Consider the following 22,741-nt stretch of genomic DNA (forward strand, 5'->3'; position numbering starts at 1 on the left):
GAGATAGCTGAATTCCACAAAGCTGCTTAAGAGTCCCCCTCCCCGCAAAATAAAAGCTTTCCATGGATACTGCCCCTCTCTACAATTCCAAATTATTTTTTTCTTCCATGAGCTTTTCCTAAATTACTTTATTTATTCACTTTTCTTAAGTTAGCTTTTGTGAAAGCTGCCACACTGACAGCCCTGCAGAATAAAGCCCTCAGCTAATCAGAGATTAAATACAAGCACAAACAGTGTCATTTAATGGGCCTTAAGCAGAGGGGCAATCTGTAAAGGTGAGAAAGTAGCTCAGTTGCCATTCAGTTCTAAACCCCTGTACTGAAGGTTCCAGTTGAGGCCAGTTGTCCTCTCAACACTTGGGCTGAAATCATCACCTCATTTAAGACAAGCCACTGGACGGCTAGTAGGTGGTAACAATTTCCACTCCCAGAAAGCTGATTTGATTCAAACAAGCTTCCAGGAGATGAAAAGCTCTATCTCATAACCAATCACCTGAACCATCTCCAGTTCCTCTATTAAATTAAGGTATAAATCCTTAATTTAAAGTTGTTTTACTCTTCCAGAATAGCCTAAATAAAGTGTCTTGGACTAAGACAGAAAATAAATGTGGATCTACTGTTTCTCTAGCTATGTATTCACTAGCGCTATCACACTGTTATCTAGAAATCTATTTGGAAACACTTCATAAGATTTATTCCTGTCTGAAAAGATTAAAATACTTTCTGAAGAAAACATTTGATGAAGCAATAGCCTTTTGCAATCTAGAGTAACTAGTGCGAAAAGAGACTGCTTGCCAGTGTGAATTTTAGCCATTGTACAAACAATGCAGCTCCTTTCCAGTTATAATGTTAAAATAATCATAATAGACACTATAATACACCCTTTGATGGTAATTTCTTTTCCCAACTTTTGAGGTTTCAGAATTTGTTTTTGTTGCATACTGGAGTGAAACCAAGACCTGTCAAACATTTTTGCATAATGGAATTGTGCAAGTTTTTTCCACTCAGTTCTCTCTCTTTTCAGAAATGACCAGGCAGCCTTAAATCTCAAAAACCTTCCTGCCAAAAATTTCATCCAAATCAATACTTCTCTTCAAAATGTTTCACCTTTGACAAAATAGCATATTTAATTGAAAATACGTGTAATCAAAAATGTTCCAACTTGCTCTAGTTCAAGTGAACACGCTGCATGTAACTGAATTTAAAAAGTCTCAGAAAGCCTGCAGCTTTGTCTTTTGTTTTAGTTAGAGATTCTGTATTTGTCTATACCTATCAACATACATATATGTATATGGACTACATGATGGTGTTATATGGCATAAAGAGTTTATCAGCACAAGTCGGAGATGGCCTGAGCAAATATTTCCTAAATAATGTTATCCTTGTAGTTTTGGCCATCATGGCTGTATTGTTGGCTCCCCTGAACTGCACCCTGGATGGACATCAGACCATTTTGGGATGGATCAGGGTAAAAGTTGCATCAATTTCCTCCACTCCACTTAATCATGATGAAAAGGCCAGCATTAGTTCTTGCTGCCAAGTGCATCTATTTTGCCAAGGTGTGTAATTGCATCCTGTAGTTTCCGATCATGCACAAATGACAGGACCTGTTTCCATCATGTGCTGTGCACCTTCCTAGCACAGCTAGAAAATATTCAATCCAAAGCCCAGGTGAGGTTATGCTTTCTCTACCTTGTCCCACCAAGGAAGGGTTCTCATTAGTCTCATTATTGCCAGGACTAAAATAAAGATAACCTCACATAATTAGTATAAGCGATGACTACTAGGTATTCTGGATAAAGACAGCACAGAACAGGAGGGTGTCTCTGCTATGTGCTAGAGCTATTACCTGTCCAGCTTCACTACATCCCAACTGTTACTGAATTCCCTCAAACCAGGTGGGCATCTCAGAGCTATCCAAGCTTTCCATCGTCTTGCAAGCAATCACATCTTTGTAATGGTCCAAGTGGTAAAATGGACACTTCATGAGCAGACCATATAAAAGTAAGCCAACAGATCTGCCAATGAGCCAAGATTTAGCAACAGGTCTGAAAGATCCTTTGTGTATGCAATGCAAAACACTTCGGACAATCCTAGACTGAGGGTAAACAGTGACACAAGGGTGTGCCCCTCCCCCACAAAGCCATCTAGTACTTGCCACTTGCTGCCTCTAATCCAAATACCATCTAACTTTCAATTGCCCACTTCATTTTAGGTGGTCTCCCATAACATGTGTTTATCCCTTATGCTTAACAATCTGTCCTAACTTCTATTTAGCTCAGACACTCTGGTTTCCTTCTCCATACATGAAGAACTTCTCAGTGAAGCTGGAAAGCTTGTACCTTCCACCAACAGAAATTGGACCAAAAAAAGATATTATCTCACCAATCTTGTCACTCTCATAGACCTGCTCTAGGTTGACTTGACAATTTATGATGCATAATGGATCATGAAAGATTACATTTCAACCACTGTACCTACCCCCAAATATAATCATTCTCTTTATTGTCTCAGTGACAACTACACATACTCCCTGATAAAGTAATCTCACAGTGATAAGATAAATTTACTTACAGTCTTCCCCAAATCGCAAACTAACAGCTGTGTCTTCAGCTAGACACTCAGTTAGACACTCAAAATAGACTCAAACCTACTGTATTCCATTAAGCTTTTTATTGTATATGTTTGTATTTAAAAATACCACTGCCTCCTTTTCATGAAGGATATTCCATATGTTTAAGGAAGATAGCTTGAGAGGATATCCAAGACAGAATAATACGCAATATCGTGGATCGCTCCCACATGTAAGAAGTGGTGATTCCACTTTCATTGTATTTATTTAGGAATATTTTATTTGTACATATACACACATCTGTAGTTATATATCTCATTCACATATATTTACACAGCTTTTATTAATTCTTCCTAGATTATATATATTTCACATAATTTATGATTTCTGCACAAGTTTTAAATATATTCTACATAATTAATAAATTATGTATATATAGCTATAGCACATACATCTGTATATTTACAAAACAGCCTATTCATCAATTTTAGGAACATTTTATACACAACAGTAGCCGTAAAATAGGAACAAAGCAATTGCCATTCTGATCAGACTAAGTCCATTTAGTCTAGCATCTGCTATCCGGTAGTAACCATTATTAGGGCTCCATGTCTGTGAAACAGAAATCCTCTGTGATTTCAGCAGCAGGCAATGTGGCTGGCCGGGATTCCCCCTCCCTGCCTCAGCTGGAGTGGCGGCAGGCCTCCTCGAGCTCCTCCCCCGGTGGTGGACGGAGCGGCAGTGGAGCGTCCCCTTCGGCAGCAGAATCCCCCAAGATTCAGTCATGAGTATCTTTAGTAAAAGTCATGGACAGGTCATTGGGACATAATTTTTTGTTTTTTGCCTGTGTCCTGTTCATGTCACTAAAAATACTCATGATTAAATCGTAGCCTAAACCATTATCGCTCTGGGTAGTCTTATTATCCATATAAATGTCTGATATCTCTGAATTTTGGTAACTGATTTGTTTAAATGAAATCCAGTGACAACAAGTTTCACAAATTAAGAGTTGTGTGGAGAAGTATTTAGTTTTGTCAGTTTTAAATTTTCCACCTTTCAATTTCATTCATAGATCCCAAGACCAGAAGGGACAATTTGTGATCATCTACTTTGACGTCTTGCGGAGCACAGGTCATAAAATTTCCTCAAAATAATTCCTAGAGCACATCTTTCAGAAAAACAATCTAATCTTGATTTAAAAATTGTCAGTGATGGAGAATCCACCATCACCCTTGGTAAAGTATTCCAAAGCTTTTTATTCTCATTGTTAAAAATGTACGCCTTATTTCCTGTCTGCATTTGTCTAGCTTGAAATTCAGCCCCATTGGATCATGTCATAAGTCTCTCTGCTAGATTGAAGAGCCCATTATTAAATATTTGCTCCCCTTATAGACTGTAATCAAGCTCCTTGACTTTATAGTTGTAAGCCATGTTTTCTATTATTGTTTCCTCTAACTAACATTCATGCTACATCTAAAACTTTTACTTCCTTTATTTTCAATTTTAGGTCCTTTTTTACTAACCTTCTTACTTTACTGATATCAAGTTTAGTGTCATTATGTCAGTTTTTGATACTGTATCTGCTCATTGGATGTTGAACCTAATTATTCTGTTGTCACTATTACTGAGAGGCTCAGCTACTTTCAATTTCTGAATTAACTGCTGTATGTTTCTTAAGGACGAAGAGGAGAATAGCCTTTCCTCTTGTGTGTTCTAAAACTAGTGGTTCCAAAAAGCAATCACTTAAAGTGTTGAGAAATTGCTTCTTTAAACTTTGCCCAATATGTCATTATACCGTGTGGTGTGCCTTTGCCGCGGTTCGTCTCTCAGCAGGGCCGTGCGGTATCCCACCGCCTCGCTCTAGTCCACCAGCCGTCAGCTCTGCGGTAGTGTGGGACGGCCAGCACACGGTCAGGGGCTCAGACCTTTAAGCAGGGGGCTGAGCCAATAGTTCAGATAGCCGCCAAGGCCCTAGATCAGGGCGGGACAGCAAACACACAGTCAGAGACCCAGGCCCGTAGGCAGGGGCTGAGTCAGTAGTTCAAAAGCAGCCCCAGCCCTAGGTCAGGGCAGGACAGCAAGCAAATAGTCCGGGACTCAGGCCTTTCATTAGGGGCTGAGTCAGTAGGCAAAGCACAGCCCAGGCCCTCGGTCAGGGCGGGGCAGCAAACAAGCTGTCAGAGACTCAGGCCTTTCACTACTTCAATATCAGCCCCAGGCCCTGGGGCAGGGTGGGGCAGCAAACAAATAGTCAAAGACTCAGGCCTTTAGGCAGGGGATGAGTCAGTAGGGCTATATCCGGAGGTCCTAGGCTCTCTAGGCCAGGGAAAAGGGGGGAGTCTGCCACCCAAGGAGTGGGTGGCAGTGGGGACGCAGGCCTCCCACTCCACTGCGTCCCAGCCCGGGACCCTAGCAGCGGCAAAGACTCGCTGCTGTCAGTGGGGATCCTAGCTGCAACACACTGACATAGGTTCAGGCAGTGCTGCAGCCAGACTGGGGTCGGCTGCCCCCGGGCCACTTCCACACTCCCACTCGTAGGGTACGTGAGTCATCGTAGCGTCACCGGCGGTCTCAAACACCATCGGTTCCTCCGGGTAAGTAGCGGATGGTAGGCTCAGCTGCTCCTCGGGGTAGCTGGCAAGAGGCAGGCTCGGCTCCTCCTTGGGGTAGCGGGCCAGAGGCAGGCTCAGCTCCTCCCCGGGGTAGCTGGCAAGAGGCAGGCTCAGCTCCCCCTCGGGGTAGCTGGCAGGCGGCAGGCTCGGCCAGTCCTCGGGGTAGCTGGAGCGGGTTAGGCTCGGCCAGTCCTCCTCTGGGTAACAAGCGAGGGGTAGGCTCGGCCGGCCCGGTGCGACCTCAGGCCGGCCGTCGCCTTCTGCTGTCTCCCCCGAGGGAGCTCGGCCGCAGACGTCTGGTCTCTGCAGCGGCTGGGTCTCAACTGAGCTCTGCAGGTGAGCTTTTATACTTCCAAGTCTGTGCCGTGACCTCTGAGGGGCGGGCGCAGGACCCAGTGGCTCCGCCCATGTTGGTGTTAGGGGAGGCTCGTCTCTCAGCGAGGTCATGAGGTATCCCACCGCCTCGCTACACACCAGTATATATGTGGGTAGTTGAAGTCCCCCGTTGTTGCAATTTTGTTAGACTTTGCTGTCTCTTTGATCTCTTTCAATATTGTGCATTCAATTTCCTTTTCTTAATCCAGAAGCCTATAGTATAGCCCACTAATATATTTACATTCTTACAGCTTGAGATATGTATTCATACAGATTTGATTGTGTAGTCTTCACCACTGAGAGTTTTTATCTTGCTAGATTCTCTAGAATCCTTTAGATACAGTGCTGCTCCCCCACCTCTTCAGCCTAGTCTATCCTATATAGTTTATAGAAAGGTATTATAGTATGCCTTTGCATTATCTTTGATAGATGTCTATCTGACTGATGTGCTTCTCAGCTCCAGTCAGCTTTCCCACAATGCCCAGTTAAACACTCAACCAAAATTTTGTTAATTTGACATGCCAGCAATCTGGTTCCACTTTGATTAAGGACTCCATCCTTTTTGTAGGGACAGTCTCTTCTCCAAAATTTTTCCCCAGTGTCTAATAATTTTAAATCCCTCCTCTTTACACCTTTTTAATCTAAACCACGCATTGAGACCCTGAAGTTCTCCCTGCCAAGCTGGACCTGGGTATAGAAAGAAAGCATTGCAGAGATAACTACCATAGAGGCCCTGGAGTCTAAATTTAATTTCCAAGATACGTCTCTCACATCTCCCCATATCATGCTACAAATATGCACCAGAACCATAGGCTCCTCCTCAACTCCCGCTAGAAGTTTGTCTAAGTATTTCATGATATTCACCACCTCTGCTCTGAGCATGCAAGTCTACAAATCGTTCTCAAAATCCCCTACCCAAATATGTATACTCCCAATATAACCCCTTCCCCTGAAGTGATATCCTTGGTGTGTGAGGACTTATCAGCCTCCTCTATCTCAGACAGAAGATGGAGTATGTTCCACCATTCCAACTAGGTGCTCTTCCATCATAAGATTGGCTTCTTCAACTAGAAGATAACAAAAGTCATCATTTTCCAATGGCTACCATAGTTATCTCATAATTTAAATATAGGAAAATGCTGCAGTACCTATGATACCAATCTCCTAGAACTGGAAGGGACCTTGAAAGGTCATTGAGTCCAGCCCCCTGCCTTCACTAGCAGGACCAATTTTTGCCCCAGATCCCTAAGTGGCCCCCTCAGGGATTGAACTCACAACCTGGGTTTAGCAGGCCAATGCTCAAACCACTGAGCTATCCCTCCCCCCAAAACCAGTTAATGATATGTGTGGGTATGTGTGTGTGTGTGTATGCACAGTGTGCAGTTTTATACATGTTTCAAGTACATAGGCAGGCAGCTGTAATATACTGTTAAATGTAATGTGTATCCTGAGCTCCTGAAAGAAAGACTGGCACTTAACTAGTAAATGTTGGGGGAAGAGAGGTGTCTGAGTGAGAAAAAGAAAGAGACAGAACCAAGGAACAACAGGTGCTGAGGCCAATATCACATATGGAATGGAGATGGAAGATCACTGAGCCCCCAGAGTTAACCAGGCTTTGTAATCTTCCCAGTGTTGAGCTGAGTGCTGGGGTCATTGATAGATTCCAGAGACATTATCCACAGACTAAATGGCAAAAAAACAAAACAAACAAACAAACAAAATCCCCATGAGATCAAAACCTAAGACCAGCTGCCAAATCCAAAGCCACAGAATACTCATCAAGAGTACTGGCCAGGAATTTTCTGTTCAATTTTTCAATAAAAATTATTTAATAAAATTGTGGTTTCTTCAAAATTATTTTTTTCCATGGGAAAATTGGGTTTCTGGTTGCTGAATTTTTCCAATTTTTTTTATTATTATTATTATTGGGAAATATTTTGGTGGACCCAAATTAAAACTTTTTACTTTGTCAAATGAAATAAAAATATTTTATTTCAGGCCAGCTTGACATTGAATTCTGTCCATGTGAGCTGCTATAGTGCCTCATGAGAGGTGTAGCTGTAGTCCTCTGGCTGATCTTTCATGGTGTATCTTGGGAGTACTATGACTCCAATGCATCATGGAAGATGAAGTCTGATCAGGGACCCTGACCCATGCAGGAAATTGGATGTATGAGGCACCTCAATGACAACTTGCATGAGGCACCACAGTAGCTCAGTGTTGAACTGAGCCAGACCAAAACAGTTCAATATTGGAAGGTCAAAACGTTCTGTTTACATTAAAAATAAAGAAACAAAAATTTCTGACATTTTCAAATCAGAAATTGTTGGAACTTTCCATTCCACAAAACATTTTGGTGTTTAGACTTTTTGTCCCGATTTGGGGCAAAAAATAGTTGTTTAATATTGGAATTTCTAACAGGACAGAAAATATTACTTTTAATCACCTCTACTTGTCAGCAAGTGCCCACCAGGGCCAGAATCTATCTGACCATTACCATCACCAATGAAAAATGCACAGGGTGTTACATTAAGTTAATGAAGTTGGACAGGCCTGGCTTCCTCTCTTGTACAGTCTTTGGTTTAATCAGATATGCCTATATATAAATTCATAACTTTCCTAGGCACTAAAAATCATGGACTCAATAAAGACACTGGATTTATGGTTCATTACACAACCCTCCTTTCTTCTATCACTGCACAGATGTTACCTGCCCATTTCACCTTGACTGGTCTCTATCAACTCCTTATGCTTAACAATCTGTTCCATCTTGTATTTAACTTTGACACTCTGAGTACATTTTCCTGACGAAGAAATACGTGGAGACCAAAAGTTTGTCTCAGAAGTTTGTCCAATAAAAGATATTATCTTACCCACCTTCTCTCTCTAAGATATATCAGGAATTTGTGCCTCTACACTATCCAACCCCACTTTACCCAGACAAGACATCAGAAATGAGGAAGATGTCTCAGAATAATCGTGAGTACAGATCGAGGTTTCCCAATGCAACCCTCTAGAAAGCAGAAGCAGTGGGGTGGGCAAACCCCCATAGTATACTTCTGTAGTAGGAGGAGGACGAAGGAGACACAACCAAAGATGGAAGAAACTTGTGTGTAATTACCCTTCCCTGGTCCCAGGTTGTAGGAATTAGTCCATATGGGCATGAACAGGGCCCTGTAAATAACCCAACTTTGAGGATACAAATAGCTGTGTAATTACCTATTTTCAAGATGCCATAGAATCTCCTAAAATGAGTGGGAAAGGAGTTCTGCTTTCCCTAGCACCTTAGCTCTCCATGTCAGCAACCTACCCTCCCCCCGCCCCAACGCAGCTTATGAGCTGTGCAGCAGGGGAAAGTGGGTGCCATGCAGAGCTACTGATTTGCATAGTTTTAGAGCTCCCATCTAGCAGCAGTTCCCATACCAGCTACTTCCTCCTCCAAGCTTCCACTCTGGTTCCTCCAATTTCCCTACTGATTGTCTCTCTCTGTTTTTGTCCCAAGGCTCAGCTGCTATCAGTTAACAATGCCACATAAGTCCCAGTTTGTTTAATAATTTCATGCAGCTCTGCTACATAAATTTGGGGGCTGTGCTGCATAATTTATGTCTAATCTATTGCATTATGCACAGGGCTTGACAGAGACTTCGGTTCTCACAGAAATGTGAGTTAGAAATTATGAGTAGGGCATACGACTTTTGGAGCCCACAGTATTCAGTGTGGTCCAGCAGCAAACTAGAGTCAGCAGTGTCAAAAGAAAAAGGATTTTGCACTAATTGTCTGGTTTAGAAATACTGCAGCAAATGTATCTCTGGTATAACTCACTGTAGTTACATGAGAGATATATCTCTGGTATATCTCATTTTAGTTACACGAGGGATAAATCTGGCCCTTTTGTGTCATCAGCAGTTAGCATTCTCTGTTCATAGGTACACAGCGATGTCATGTATTACACCTCAAAGAGTTAGCAGAGCTAAGGTGAAGGCTGAAGTTCAGGAAGGTAGCCTGCAGAGTGCTCCTGGTCATTGTTCTCTCTAATTTTTTAACAAGCTCCACAACTGGCGATTCCAGATGAGCACCCTAATTTTGGTACTTAGCGTTGAAAGAAGTGCTCTAAAAATTTCACACCTCTGCAGTCTGCCCCAGATTTCCTCTCCTACCTTCTTGGCATCCCCTGCCAGCTCCTATTATTTCAATCGGTTGTTCCAGAAACCATGATTCCTGTCACTGCCTGAGAAGAGCTGCTGCTTCTGGCAGGGAAGGGTTTCTCAATCTCTCTCTCTTTTTCATTTTTTCTCTCTCTCTCTCTCCCCCCCATGTCTTTTCCTCTCATCTCTGCTTTCTGTCTCTCCTCCTGCTGTCCTCTTCCATTTTATGCTGCCTTTTTACTCTCGTCTTCCTGATATTGGTCTTCTACTTCTTCCTTTGCTCTTAAATTTTCCCTCCCTTTTCACCCATTAAGCTTACCTCTCAATCCCTTCATTCTTTCTTCCTACCCCTTGCTCTCACCCCCTCTTTCTTTTCCTTATTCTTTTATTTTTGTTATTCTTACCCTTCCTTCTCCTCTATCCATGCTACAGCTGGTCAGCCAGGTATTTATTTCTATTTAATAAGGGTGTTGCTGTAACCCACTGTTCAACATGTGTTGTGTCCCCCTTCTAGACTGAGTCAGGTATAATCGATGGCTAGAGACTTAGGGCTTGATCCAATTCCCATTGTACTCAATGGGAATCTTCTATTTTACCTGGGAGCTGGACCATGTCCTCAGTCCTTTAGTTCAAGTTGTCAAGGGTCATGTTATTTTTGGAGGTCTTGATAACCACCAAGATGATACTTGCTACATTGGCATCAAGCCTCTCTTTATAATGGTTGCCATTAAAAAGTCAACATTTGCTAACAGTTATTTCCTACTCTATGCTTTGTTATTTCAAATATCATGTGTGATAACTGAAAGAAAACACTAATCTTTTAATGGTGAACATTTTATCTTCACACAATATGAAACAATATAGGAACGTGTCAAGCAAAATATCAGACAGATTGAATTGGTATTATTTCCAGTAATCATTAGAATTTTTGACAATATTAATATATTTATTGCATAACTGTGGGGAAATGTTATGCCATTTTCTGTTCTTGTAACAATTTTTGTCACAAAAATGAATTATCACCACAATTTAATGGCTGGCATCTCTCTCTGTCTCTGATAACGTATTCTGGCTCCTATGACAAAAATTAGAACAAGAATGAGAAAATGGCATAAAGTTAATCCATTATTTGTAAGATTGATTGTAGCAAGAACAGGAAATTGCAAGTATTACATCACCTTGCAGAACATTATGGTGATTCCAAGTCTGTGATTGTTTAACACTTTGACAAGAGGAAATACATTCTAAGGCCTGATCCTGAAAACACTTTTGCACATGCTCAATTTTACTACTCTGAGTAGTACCATTAAAATCAAATAAAATGTCAGTAAAGTTAAGTATGCACATAAGTGTTTGCAGGATCAGAGCTTAAGTCACTTGAAAAAATAACTCCCTAAACAGACGAGATATGCAAAAATATTTATTCCACTTTTACATCCTTTTTTTATTATTTTGTCTTTTTAGGCAGTGATCCCAATTTACCAGACAATGGTAATGCCAGATGCACCAGTTTACAATAAATTGAGCCTTATTTAGCATCTATAAATTCCATTGACTTCAGTGGGAGTTACGTGAGTCGAGCCACTCCAGAATTGGGCCAGACCTTGTTTGTCTGTTACCTGCTATTCAAGTGCATGGGCTTTACCCCCACAAAGAAGCTTAATCTGCTCCCAAACCCCTGTCATCTGAAACTCCACTACAGATCAGAACCTGCATCATTTAATAGGAGATGTGCAGCACCAAGATTAATCATCATGAGCCTGATCCTGCACGAAGTTAACCACCCTCAACTGCCCATAGGACTGAGTCCTAAGGGAGTAAGAAGTAATCTAAACTAAAAGTCACAAGAACCTGAAAGACTAATATTGATCCATACACCAACAGTAGAGAGACATTACTTTAAACTTGAGTGGGGTATTTCGTACTTGTTTTTGGAATTGCTGTTTTCTTTGAAAAATCTTTACCATTCTCCATTTAGAGAAAGGTTGTTTATACTAAGTCTTTGGGAGTGAGAAGGAAGAAACCTGTAAATTATCTACCATTGTATTACAGCTGCCTGTATTGTTTTGGCCTAAATTAAGTGAGTGTTAACACAGCTTGTTTACATTAGCAAATACACTTATTTGGTCACAGCTGTTCAATGTTTCTTATAAATAAATAATCGTTTACAGCAAGCATATATTCAAGTAGAAAAGATAGTAAAATAACTTTGTATTATTCTTACTATGCAATGGCTAGCGCCCTAACCAACCTGTTCCTTTATTAATAAGTGAACACCTCTCATGACCAGTGTGCAGAGGCAAATATTTTTAAAGCTAAGCACACAACAGCTTTGCAAATGCTTTTTGAACAGAGAAACTCTCAGTATATTTCTCAGCAGAGGTAAAATTGACTAGAATAATTGCTTTTATCGATCTGGGTAATTAATCTTATATGCTTATCACCATGGTATCTAAACACATATGAAAAAAACATCCTATCTAATGAAGAGAATGTATATCATATAGATAGATATTACACATTTTAAATCATGTATGTGGGTTAGAATCTCAGTGTTTCGACTGGGAATTAAGCAGTTAACATCAACAGAGAAAGATCTAAAGAGGAGACACGGAACAGCAAAGGTGAAGCCTGCTAGGCTGCCTCTTTGAACCCCCTTAAGGACTCTGCAGTATTGCCATCACTCCAAAGTTTAATTTGGGCACATTCTGAAAGTCTAATAGTCTTCTTCAGGGAATCAACCCCTGACCATCATAGATTCTAACACTCTTGCTTTGCCTTGGCTATGTTTGATGTTTTTATTTTCTTTATGGGAGATGTGGGTGGTTTAATTGACTCAAGATAATGTCTTAGCAATCACACAATGTATTGTTAGTACCTGGTGAAACCTTGTTATAGATTGAAACCCTATTGAGGTTGATAGGTATGACCTCACCCTTCAGTTAACATAATTGTAAATATAAGAGCCACCTAAGACAAAAAGTAGGTGTGATGAACCCACCCAGGAGCTTTGGGGCTGAGTATTGCTTTGGGTAGGTATGTGAAAAAGTGTGAGAAAACACACAGATACTAAAGTCAGAAACAAGAAAGAGGAAAAGAGGCAAGAAAAGCCAAGCAGGAACTGTAAGCACAGTGTGACCCTAGAAAAAGAGAGAGAGAGTGCTTTAGGATTGGGTTTTCACTAGAGCAGGGTTTCTCAAAAAGGGGTCACCGCATCTGCATGGAAAGCCCTTGGTGGGCCGGCCCAGTGTGTTTACCTGCCCTGTCCGCAGGTCCGGCCGATCGCAGCTCCCACTGGCCATGGATCGCTGCTCTGGGCCAATGGGAGCTGCTGGAAGCGATGCGGGCCGAGGGACTTACTGACCGCCGCGTCCAGCAAATCCCATTGGCCCGGAGCAGTGATCCACGGCCAGTGGGAGCCGTGATCAGCCAGACCTGCGGACGGGGCAGGTAAACACACCGGCCCAGCCCTCCAGGGGCTTTCACTACAGAAGCGGCGACCCCTGTTTGAGAAACCCTGGACTAGATTCTTGGTGATGTAAGCTAAAAAACTGCTCCTTTTGTCTTCAGGGCTTTGTACATCTTTCTAAATAAACAAAACTGCATCAATGAAAACCTATCACCAATTTCTACTTCAACTGGAACATCCCCAGAGTCCCAAACTTTGACTAGCTGCACTTTTACTGCTGATACTGGCTGAAGGAGGTAAAGAAAGAAGAAGAAGACAATAAATTCCCATAAAGTGTCAGGACCAGGTTCAACACTAATTGTAGGGAAAGACTGTGAACTAATGTTTAGAGAAGGAACTGGGAATCAGGATGCCTAAGTGGTTTTCTTAGCAGTCCACTAGTTCACGATGTAATAGTGGGAAAGCCATTTACCTTTGTGGCTCTGTTTTCCCCATCTGTAAAATGGTGATACAGCTGACCTGTACCATGGAGATGGGAGTCTTAATTCCATAAACTTTTAAGTACTTGAAACCAGAAAAGAGATGACATAAAATAGAAGGGAGTCAAGGACAAAGCCTTTCGGTACCACTGAACAGACATTCAGAGTTAAGGCTGTTTCCTTGTCCTTAAACTCTGTCTTTGTAGCACAAGCAGCATTTATGTCAATTGTGGTATACATATTTCTATAGGTCTTCATAATACCTATATAAAAATGGAGCAGTGTGTAGGTACTGTTGAGGTCCTATAAAAGGTATGCACTGTTACAGGTGCAGCTGACTGTAACCAAAGGGGGGGTGAATTAAGAATAAATTGGCAGATAGCAATGGGTTAGGGGTATCTGACCCACCAAGATGCCTGCTGGTAATCCCCAAAACCTACTACCCAGCATCTCAGACAATTCCAGGAGGCTTGTAATGAAAACACAAAATTCACAAAAAAGGCACTCAGATACTGCACTCATGGGAATATAGATAGATAGATGTAATTAATATGGTCATAGCAGTTACCGATGGAAAAAACCATTGAGTCCCAGCCAGTCCATCACCTTGGTAATGTGGGATTGTTCCTAACATTGTCTACTACTTTGCCCACGGTAGTTTTAAAATTCCACAGCTTCCCTTTTTTACCAAGTTTTTCCTGATATTCTGCCTTTCTTATACCAGTCCAAGGCTTCTAGTTATAAATCTATGTACCACTTTTTATAATTCTTCCCCAACTTTGGTATTTACACACCTCATATTTGAAAACTATTATGTATCCTCTCACCCATTTAGTCATCTCATAGCCTAAGTATACCTATTTAATTTTTTTAATCATTCCCATAAACCAGTTCCCCTAGCCACTGGATCATGTTAGTTATTCTAATTTGACATATTTTCCTAGTACTGTCATGTACTGACCAGAACTGATGCAACATTCCAGGTGAGACTATGCAGGGTAAAATTTTCAAAGGTGCGCAAGAGTCTTATCTCAATGGTACTCACAGTCAATAGGAGTTAGGCACTTTTGAAAACTTAAATCACAATGGCCGTTTAGAGACAGGATTATTATCTCCCAGCTCCATGATGTGATGCCTCAGTGTATGCAGCCCCAACATGTCTTTGTTTTCATTTTTTTTTAAATGAGAGAGAAGTTTGAGACATTTAAACAACAGAAAAAAAGGAAAATCTCAAATTCTTGTAGCAACAGGTATCAACAGAAGCATTAACTTTATCACTCCTTCCTTATTTAAATAAGGAAAAAATTAAAGGGGCTCTTTTAAGATCTGTTACTCCAGATACAAAAGGGAACTGGATCTGCCAAAGGCAAGACTTGTCCAGCAGTAGAGGGCTACATTCTTTCCCCTTTACATTGAGCCCCATTGATTTCACTGGGACTACGTGTGCAGCTGGAAATGACCCAATATGGCTAATAGTGGCAAAATCTGGGCCAGAAACTATGTTTAGCAAAGGTATCAAATCATAAAACGCTACACATGGGGTCTATTTCACTGCTGTATATGTAATTCACTGCAGCTGAGGCGCCCACACACCACAAATCAACTGTGTGAAAGGACCAACACCCCATCCTAAAAACCCTCGCTGGCTAGCGAACTGGCAGGAAATCCCACCCCTGCACTCTGTCGCCAGCTCTCCTCTGATTGGAGGAGGGCACAGCACTTGAGGAAGGAGTGCACGGGCTGTCAGACAGGAAGGACACATGAAGTGGCTGCAGAGACGCAGCAAATTGAGAGCCTGAGCATGGGGCTGGAGGAAATATGAATGCAGTCCCCGACTACCACAAACTATACAGTCAAGTTTCCCACATTTGGGGAAATCACAAGAGTCAGCAATGAATAAGCCTCACCCCAGGGAAACCACCTTGGTGATGATGGTATTTCCCCTGAGCTACACATTAATATCTAACTTGCTGTATTAATACTATTACCACTCAATCTCTTTCAAATTCTCAGCTTTCTCCTTTTCGTTCAGGACTGGTTTACACTACAAAGTTAGGTCAGCTCAATGACATCATTCAAAGCTGTGAAAAATTTCATGCTCTGTGCAATGTTGTTAAAATGACCTAAGCCCCAAGTGTAGATACCATTAGGTCGACAGAAGAATTCTTCCATCGATCTAATGGTTATAGTACAGCCTCTTGGAGAGGTGGATTCACTACAGCGATGGAAGAACCCCTTCTGTCGCTGTTATGTCAACACTACAGTGCTACAGTGATGCAGCTGCAGTGCTGTAGCTGTCCTGCTACAGCATTTCTAGTATAGATAGTTTCTGAGTTGCATGTAGAGTAAGTCAGGACAGAATTTGTCCCAGTATTAGCAGTAATGTAGTCAGCTACAACAGCTGGTATATTATAAGCTGCAGTGTTTTAATATCACTTCTAGAAATATCAGGCAGTGTTTCTAGAGGGCTGCAATGGCTCACAGGTAGGATGGGTATCCAAACTACTTCACCTTTTTTAATATCTTCAAAACTTGATTGATAGTCACAGTTTGGAACTCAAGTTCTGTCCAACTTTATTGACAGCTTTAACTAAACATTGCTTCAGTTCCATTGGTTTACATAAGATTTTTGGGAGCCAGATCCTCAAATGGCATAAGCTCCACTGGAGACATGCTCTTCAATTCAGCTATGACAGTTCATGGCAGCTGAAGATATGGTCTTCAATATTATATTAATTTTGGGTATTGCCTATTTATTTTGACACTGAAAAAAATAAGTCTTTTCATACTGCATGAAAGTCAATGAGAGTTCTCAATGAACATTTACAGTAAGGAATGGCTCATATTTTGTAGCTGCTACTATGTATTTTGTAAATAGGTCATTGCATAGAAAGGACATTTACACAGTACTTCTATTAATATTTTTACAATAAGAGATACATCTGACTTTTAAATAGTAAGGAAATGGTAACAAAAGAAAAAAAAACACCCCAAGAAACAAGGAGAATTGCAAAGGATGTGAGAAGGACAAACAACAACAGATTTTACAAACAGATAAGGATCAGGAGGACTGTGAGACTGTAGTCTCCTTGTGTGATTGTGAGGGGAACTTGGAGACAGATGAGGCAGAGATTGCTGTGAAGCTAAATGATTTCTTTGTCTCAGTATGTTCACCAGGGAGAGTGAGGAAAATATGCCAGAATCAGAGAGAAGTTTCCTGGAGGCAAAAAATAAAAAATTAATGAAAGAAAGGGTGACACCAGAGTAGGTAAAAAGAAATTAGAGCAACTAAAAAGGGAACTAAAACTCTAGACTGGATGGCCTGCATCTCAGCATTCAGAAAGAGATTAAACTGGAAAATAAAACAAATCTCATCTAGTTGGGTTTTCAACACCTCACTGGAAACAAGAGAGGCAGATTAAAAGAGCAGCAAGTGCAGTGTGCCATATTTTACGAGTTCACTGGGGGACCAGATGATTCCCGGTCTATTAATCTGACCAGTATATTGGGTACGATTTTAGAAGCACTGATCGGAGAGGCAATTTGGAAAGCTGCAGATTGGTGCACTGAGAGCAGTCAGGACCAAAACACAAGATTTGGCCATTGGATCAGGTGCTTAGACTGAATAGGTCAACATTTTTGAACTTGAGTGCCTAAATTTACATATCTAGACACCTGAATAAAGTAGCCTGATTTTCAGAGGTGCTGTGCACCTCCAGCTTCCAATGACTTCAGAGAGAATGTGGGTGCTCAGCACCTTTGAAAACCAGGCCACTTATTCAGGTACCAAACTATGTGCTGAGGTGTCGACATTTAGGCATGTAAGTTTGGTTTAGGGAATCAGGGTCTGCAGCAGAACTAGTCTCCAGGCAACCTAATGAACACAGCTGGCCTGTAGTAGGCTGCCTGATTTGCTACACTGCCTGGCTGGTTAGAAAGGTCAGCAGACTGGCTCTTCAACCCCGCAGCAGCAGCAATAGTGGCTGCTCACAGCATTTGCCCATAGCTGCAATAGTTCCTATGCTTGCTTGTTCCCAGCTGGCCCCATTCCAGGTAACAGTTCTGACCCTCATCTCTGCGTCCTGAGCTCCCTCTTTGGCTCTGACCGTGACCCTGACTCAGGCTCTGATTCCTGGCTGCCAGCTCCTGCTCTGATCATGTCCTGGGCATTGATAGTTGGCCTTGGATTTTAAGAAGCCTTATGTGGGAGAGTATTACATATTAACCAATCTGATGCCTTATTTTGTTAATAGGGTATTGATGGCAAAATACTCAAATTAGATAAATAACTTGGCTCAGTAATAGACGATGGTGTTGTACGAATCTGTTATTAACAAATTTACATTGCAGTGACTATAGAGGACATGGTATGCATGAGGTATGGATATTTGAAGATTGTACTAAACTGTGAGGCTATATCAATATCAAAATGCAGAGAGAGTGCATTCAAGGAAACTGGAAAAAAATATTGTGGGCTATGATGTGGGTTAAGGAAAATAGCATAGAAAAAAGTCATGAAATGAGGACTGGGTTGAACATGGCAAATGGTATTGTGGCTGCACTGGTGGGGGAATAAAAATATTGGGAGATAATAAGGGACAGAAACTTAAAACCATCAGCTCAATCTCTGCGGGAGTTAGGAAAACAAAAAAGATCTATAAATAGAGGAGATCATTATGGCACTGCTCAAAAGGCTACTGAGCACAATATTTGGCACTATATTAAAGCAAGGATTGAAAGAATTAGGAAACGCACAGAAAAGGGCAACCAGAAAAATAACAGGACTCTAGAGACTACAGTAATGAAGAGAGATTAAGAAAATTAGGATACTATATTCATTAATAAATATGAACACAAGAAGGATAATAGCCAAGGTGTACAAAAGTCAGAGAAGGTGAATGGAACAAAACTACCAGGCTTAAAATCGAGAGCACATGAAGTGAAGCTAAAAGGAAGGGTTGGGTGCTAGTGAAAATAGAGACGCATCTTTTATGCACAGAAATATTAATTTGTGGATCTGACCACCAAGGGAAGGAGTAAAATTGGTAATCCTGAAAATAATCTAGAAGAGATGAGTACCCAAAGGGAACAAGCATCATGTGGTCCACTGCCAGACAGATATGTAGAGAGGCCGTTATGGACCCTGTAGCCCTATCAATCCTGAAATATTACACTAATGTAACTATTGTAACAATAGACTGTTCCTACCAAAAGAGTTTTGTCCAACAGCCAACCTTTGTTACCCTTAGATATGTGGAGTAATAGCTTACTTCTCAAATGGTCCCATTGATTTAAATGGATCTACTCCAGGAAGAAGTACTATTCCACATGAGCAGTGGTGGCAGAATCTGTTCCTTTAAATGAAGATAAGATGCAACAAGTGGAGAAAATATGGGGAGGAGGATGGGAATACATTATTTGCACCATTTGCTGTGTCACTCAAAAGGTTGTTTGAATATTTTCAGTAGCTGTAAAATTTCTATCAAACAAAGGAAACAAGATTGATATCAGTAATCTCTACCAGCCACAATTTGTAATGTTAAAAATAAATCATGGAAAACAGGATCCAAGGAAATCAGTAATATTTTGCATATTGTTTGCACTATGCATATAAAGCATACTGTAATACAATTCACAAACATTAACTAATTCTCACAGTATTCTTAGAGTGACTTTCCCCACAGGAGAGGAGAAAGTGAGTCAAAGAGGTTAAGTGACTTGCTAAGTGTAACTGAGGGAGTTAGTGTCAGAGATAAGATTAAAATATGTAGCTCTCAGCCCTATGTTTAAATCCACTAGGCAATCCTTCCTACTTAACAGAAACAGCATAGGAGAAAACTAGTACTAGCTGCTAAAAAATGCCAGCTGTTTGATTTTTTTTCTTTTATAGATTACTAAACTGCACTCACTCAAACAAAGGATTAGGAATGCTCACAATTTCATTTTGCTAGAAGTGTTGGAAATGGGTTTTTACTACATTATAAAAGAAAATATTTGAAATCTGAAAACAATATATTTTGAGCCATTTTCAATTTAAAAAGAGTCAAATCCATTAAATGAAAATGAATTATCGAAAGAGTGTTCCTTTTGTACAACTCCAAACAGATCCTGAACCACCACCGTGGTACCACTATGTGTTACAATAACTCCCCTGGTAAGGGAATACTCAATGAAAAACAGGTTTTTACTCTTTACTCTCAGTGTGGGTTGTGTGTGTGGGTTTTTTTGTTGTTTTTGTTGTTGTTTTTGTGTGTGTGTTATTGTCAACAGGTTTAAAGAAAATATACTGGGTTATGCAATAGCTAGCACTGCAGAGTGTGGACTTCATCACATAGTGGAGATTTATAACTCTGTGAAGTGAACGGATCATGCAACTCTGCTGCTGCTTTAGGCAGACAGTTAAGGTAATTGCCCATTTTAGGAATTCTCAGGTTGATTGCACACTAGAAAGAGGATGCAAGTTATTTCCTTGTTCCTTCATTTGCTGACATTAGCTTTATGCCACTAGCAGTGGATCTATTTTGGACTGCACCACTCTCTACAACTTTGTTTTACATGGCACAAAATATAATTAGTTTACTACCCAGACATTTGAACCAAGTTCTAAACGTTCTGTAGAAAAAATAACTATACCACACTTGCTCACAAGTTATTCATACAGGGAGGCAAATTAAGCAACTGTATATGCCATTTACAGCCTGCTTAAAAGATGGGTGTTCTTCACCAAGTTTTTGGTGCCCTAAGTGAGACAAATTTATAGGGCTACAGATACATTCAGAAATGGGAGATTTTAGCAGGGATGCTTGTTAACAAAAAGCTTTTGATTTCTCATTGAAGTAAAGATGCCAGCAAAACTTAAAATAGCCTTTGTTGTACTGGTAAGCAGAGGTGTTAGTGTCTTATGTACATACAAGTAACAGAGGACCCAAACTCTACCTCCCTCTGATTAAAAGCACAGGCATGAAGGCAGCAACAGTGTACAGAGAGGCCCTTAATTAGCTTACCTGTTCATGAAAAGTGCCAAGTGCTCTAGCTCAAAATCCTCTTTCCACAGAATAGATACAACAAAGCCCATGATAAAGGAGGCTTCCCCATCCAACCTTAACTTGAGGGGGCCACCTCTAGCAATGAAAGGGTAGGTCATTTTCCAACATTGCCCATTCAGTCCTTAGCCTCTGCACGGAGATTGCCAACAGTAATGTCAATTATGGTGGTTGATCTTTTTTTGCAATATGGCTCTTTAAAATTTAAGCAGACAAAATTTAGCGGTGGCTTTTTTAAGGAAGGGAGACAATTCACAGCATGTGTATCTATGAGTGACCCTTCTTCATAGGTGATTCATGCAGCTAGTTGTTTAAAGTGCCCTAAGGCCAGTCTAACAATTTAGTACACACTTTGTGTATTTCCTCTCTGGATGGAAGGTTGTGATAGCTAGCTCCTCTTGCAATGCTCAGACTTCACTTGGCCTTACAACAGGGAGGTACAGCACAGACTATGATTTTGAGATTAAATTCCTTGTCTACTACAGTCTTAAAACACAAGGCACTTAAAATTATATCTTGGCCTAATACAATCATTTGATATAGTTCAGACGAATTACACCATATTAAACACTCTTGAGGTAGGAGTCTTGCTATGTTTAAACCAAGCAGCTACAATTTAAATATACAATATGACGTATCAACATATTTATACACTGATGCTTCTGAAATGCATTTTAAAAGTCTCAAATTTGAGTTGATTCTGTTAGCCAACTGAGTATATAAACTATTTGTAATGCAAGAGTTCAGACTGACCTGATGGCTTGTTGTTATATTGAACTACCATGTCATAAATGTAGGTTTTTATCTCATATCCAGTGGAAGCTGAGTACATCACATATGTGATACCAACAGTTTCCTTGGAGATAAGTGGCTAGATCCACCATTGGACAATTGTACCAACAGCACATAAGTGAAGATGCTGACAAGGACTTTCTCCTAGCAGGTAGAGTGGAGGCTAAAATAGATTTCTGCCTTTCTAGGGAACAAATGCAAGCCCATCAGGGAGCTCTGGCACCATAAGGCAGAAGGTTAAAGTGTTAGGGATATGGGGGATGAAGAAAATACTCCCAAGTAAGTATAGCAGCACCTTGATTTTATTCCAAAGCTCTGAAACCTTTTTCTTTGATTCTTTTTACCAGCAACGTGATTCCTTTGGCTCAAATTATCACTCACCATGCTTTAAATTACTGTTATAGAGATGACACACAAATCTACTATGTTCATTTTGTTTCTAGTGCTTTGCACTCACGACTTTACAAAATGCTGTTCAGAGCCAGGCTTAGATGTCTGTGAATCATCTCTGCTTGCACCAAAATAAAACCTGACTTTTTGCAATCTGTACTCCAGAGGTTTTTTTTCTGGTCAGTTTTGGGACCGGGTTTTATTGGTGAAGTACCAGATTAATAGATCTGGAGAATGAAAGTCCATCTTTATCCACAGAATAAGAACTGCCAGGGCAGCATCCTGCAGACTTCCTAAAATGAAGAGAGCAATGTGCCTCAACTGTGTTCTGGAGGAATGACATATAATTGTGAGAAGGTAGTTCAGTCTCCATATCATTCAATCCTTGTTAAGACTAATGGTCTGGAGACTTAATGCAAATGACCCAATACTCTTATTTGCATATTTGAGCATGCACTGCTTTATTTACATAAGTCATCACAAATGTCCCGATTAACAACTCTTAAACCTGACAAAGCTGTAGTATGAAACGAGCTTTTGGAACATGGGAATTGCTATGTCCAGGTAACTCTAGCAGCTCCTTCAGGCTGTGGCCCTGGTGCTTCTTGTTCTGAAATTGGTGGAAGGCTGTGATTGGGTTGCTAGTCCTTTGTGTTGGCTGCTGCTTGCCCTGGGCTAGGAAGAAGATTTGGCTGCTTCCACCAGCTAATGGATGTTCTGACTGGGCTGCCGGCTCATGACCTAACTCAGGCTGCTCCTTGCTCCTTACTTCTTGGGTGGGAAGATTCCGGCTGCTGCTCCCTGGCTTAAGAGGCTTGGCCCCGGCTCTGGCTCCCATTCCATGGTTCCTGCTCACATAACTAGAGCTACCCTGTAGTTCCACAGCTACAGCCACAGGTGGGCTGCGGGACTGTACTTTAGGCCC

At 41.0% G+C, this 22,741-nt stretch overlaps 1 protein-coding gene and 1 pseudogene across 7 annotated transcripts in view; both read right to left on the reverse strand.

Annotated features, from left to right (window-relative positions):
- The window catches only part of MYT1L (myelin transcription factor 1 like), a 369,230-nt gene that overhangs the window by 202,565 nt on the left and 143,924 nt on the right, over window positions 1-22,741 (reverse strand). The gene's annotated exons all lie outside the window — the stretch shown is intronic.
- On the reverse strand, window positions 15,399-15,553 carry LOC120402451 (annotated as a pseudogene).

Source organism: Mauremys reevesii, linkage group 3 (genome assembly GCF_016161935.1).
Source record: "Mauremys reevesii isolate NIE-2019 linkage group 3, ASM1616193v1, whole genome shotgun sequence".
In the NCBI taxonomy this organism is placed as follows: domain Eukaryota; kingdom Metazoa; phylum Chordata; order Testudines; family Geoemydidae; genus Mauremys; species Mauremys reevesii.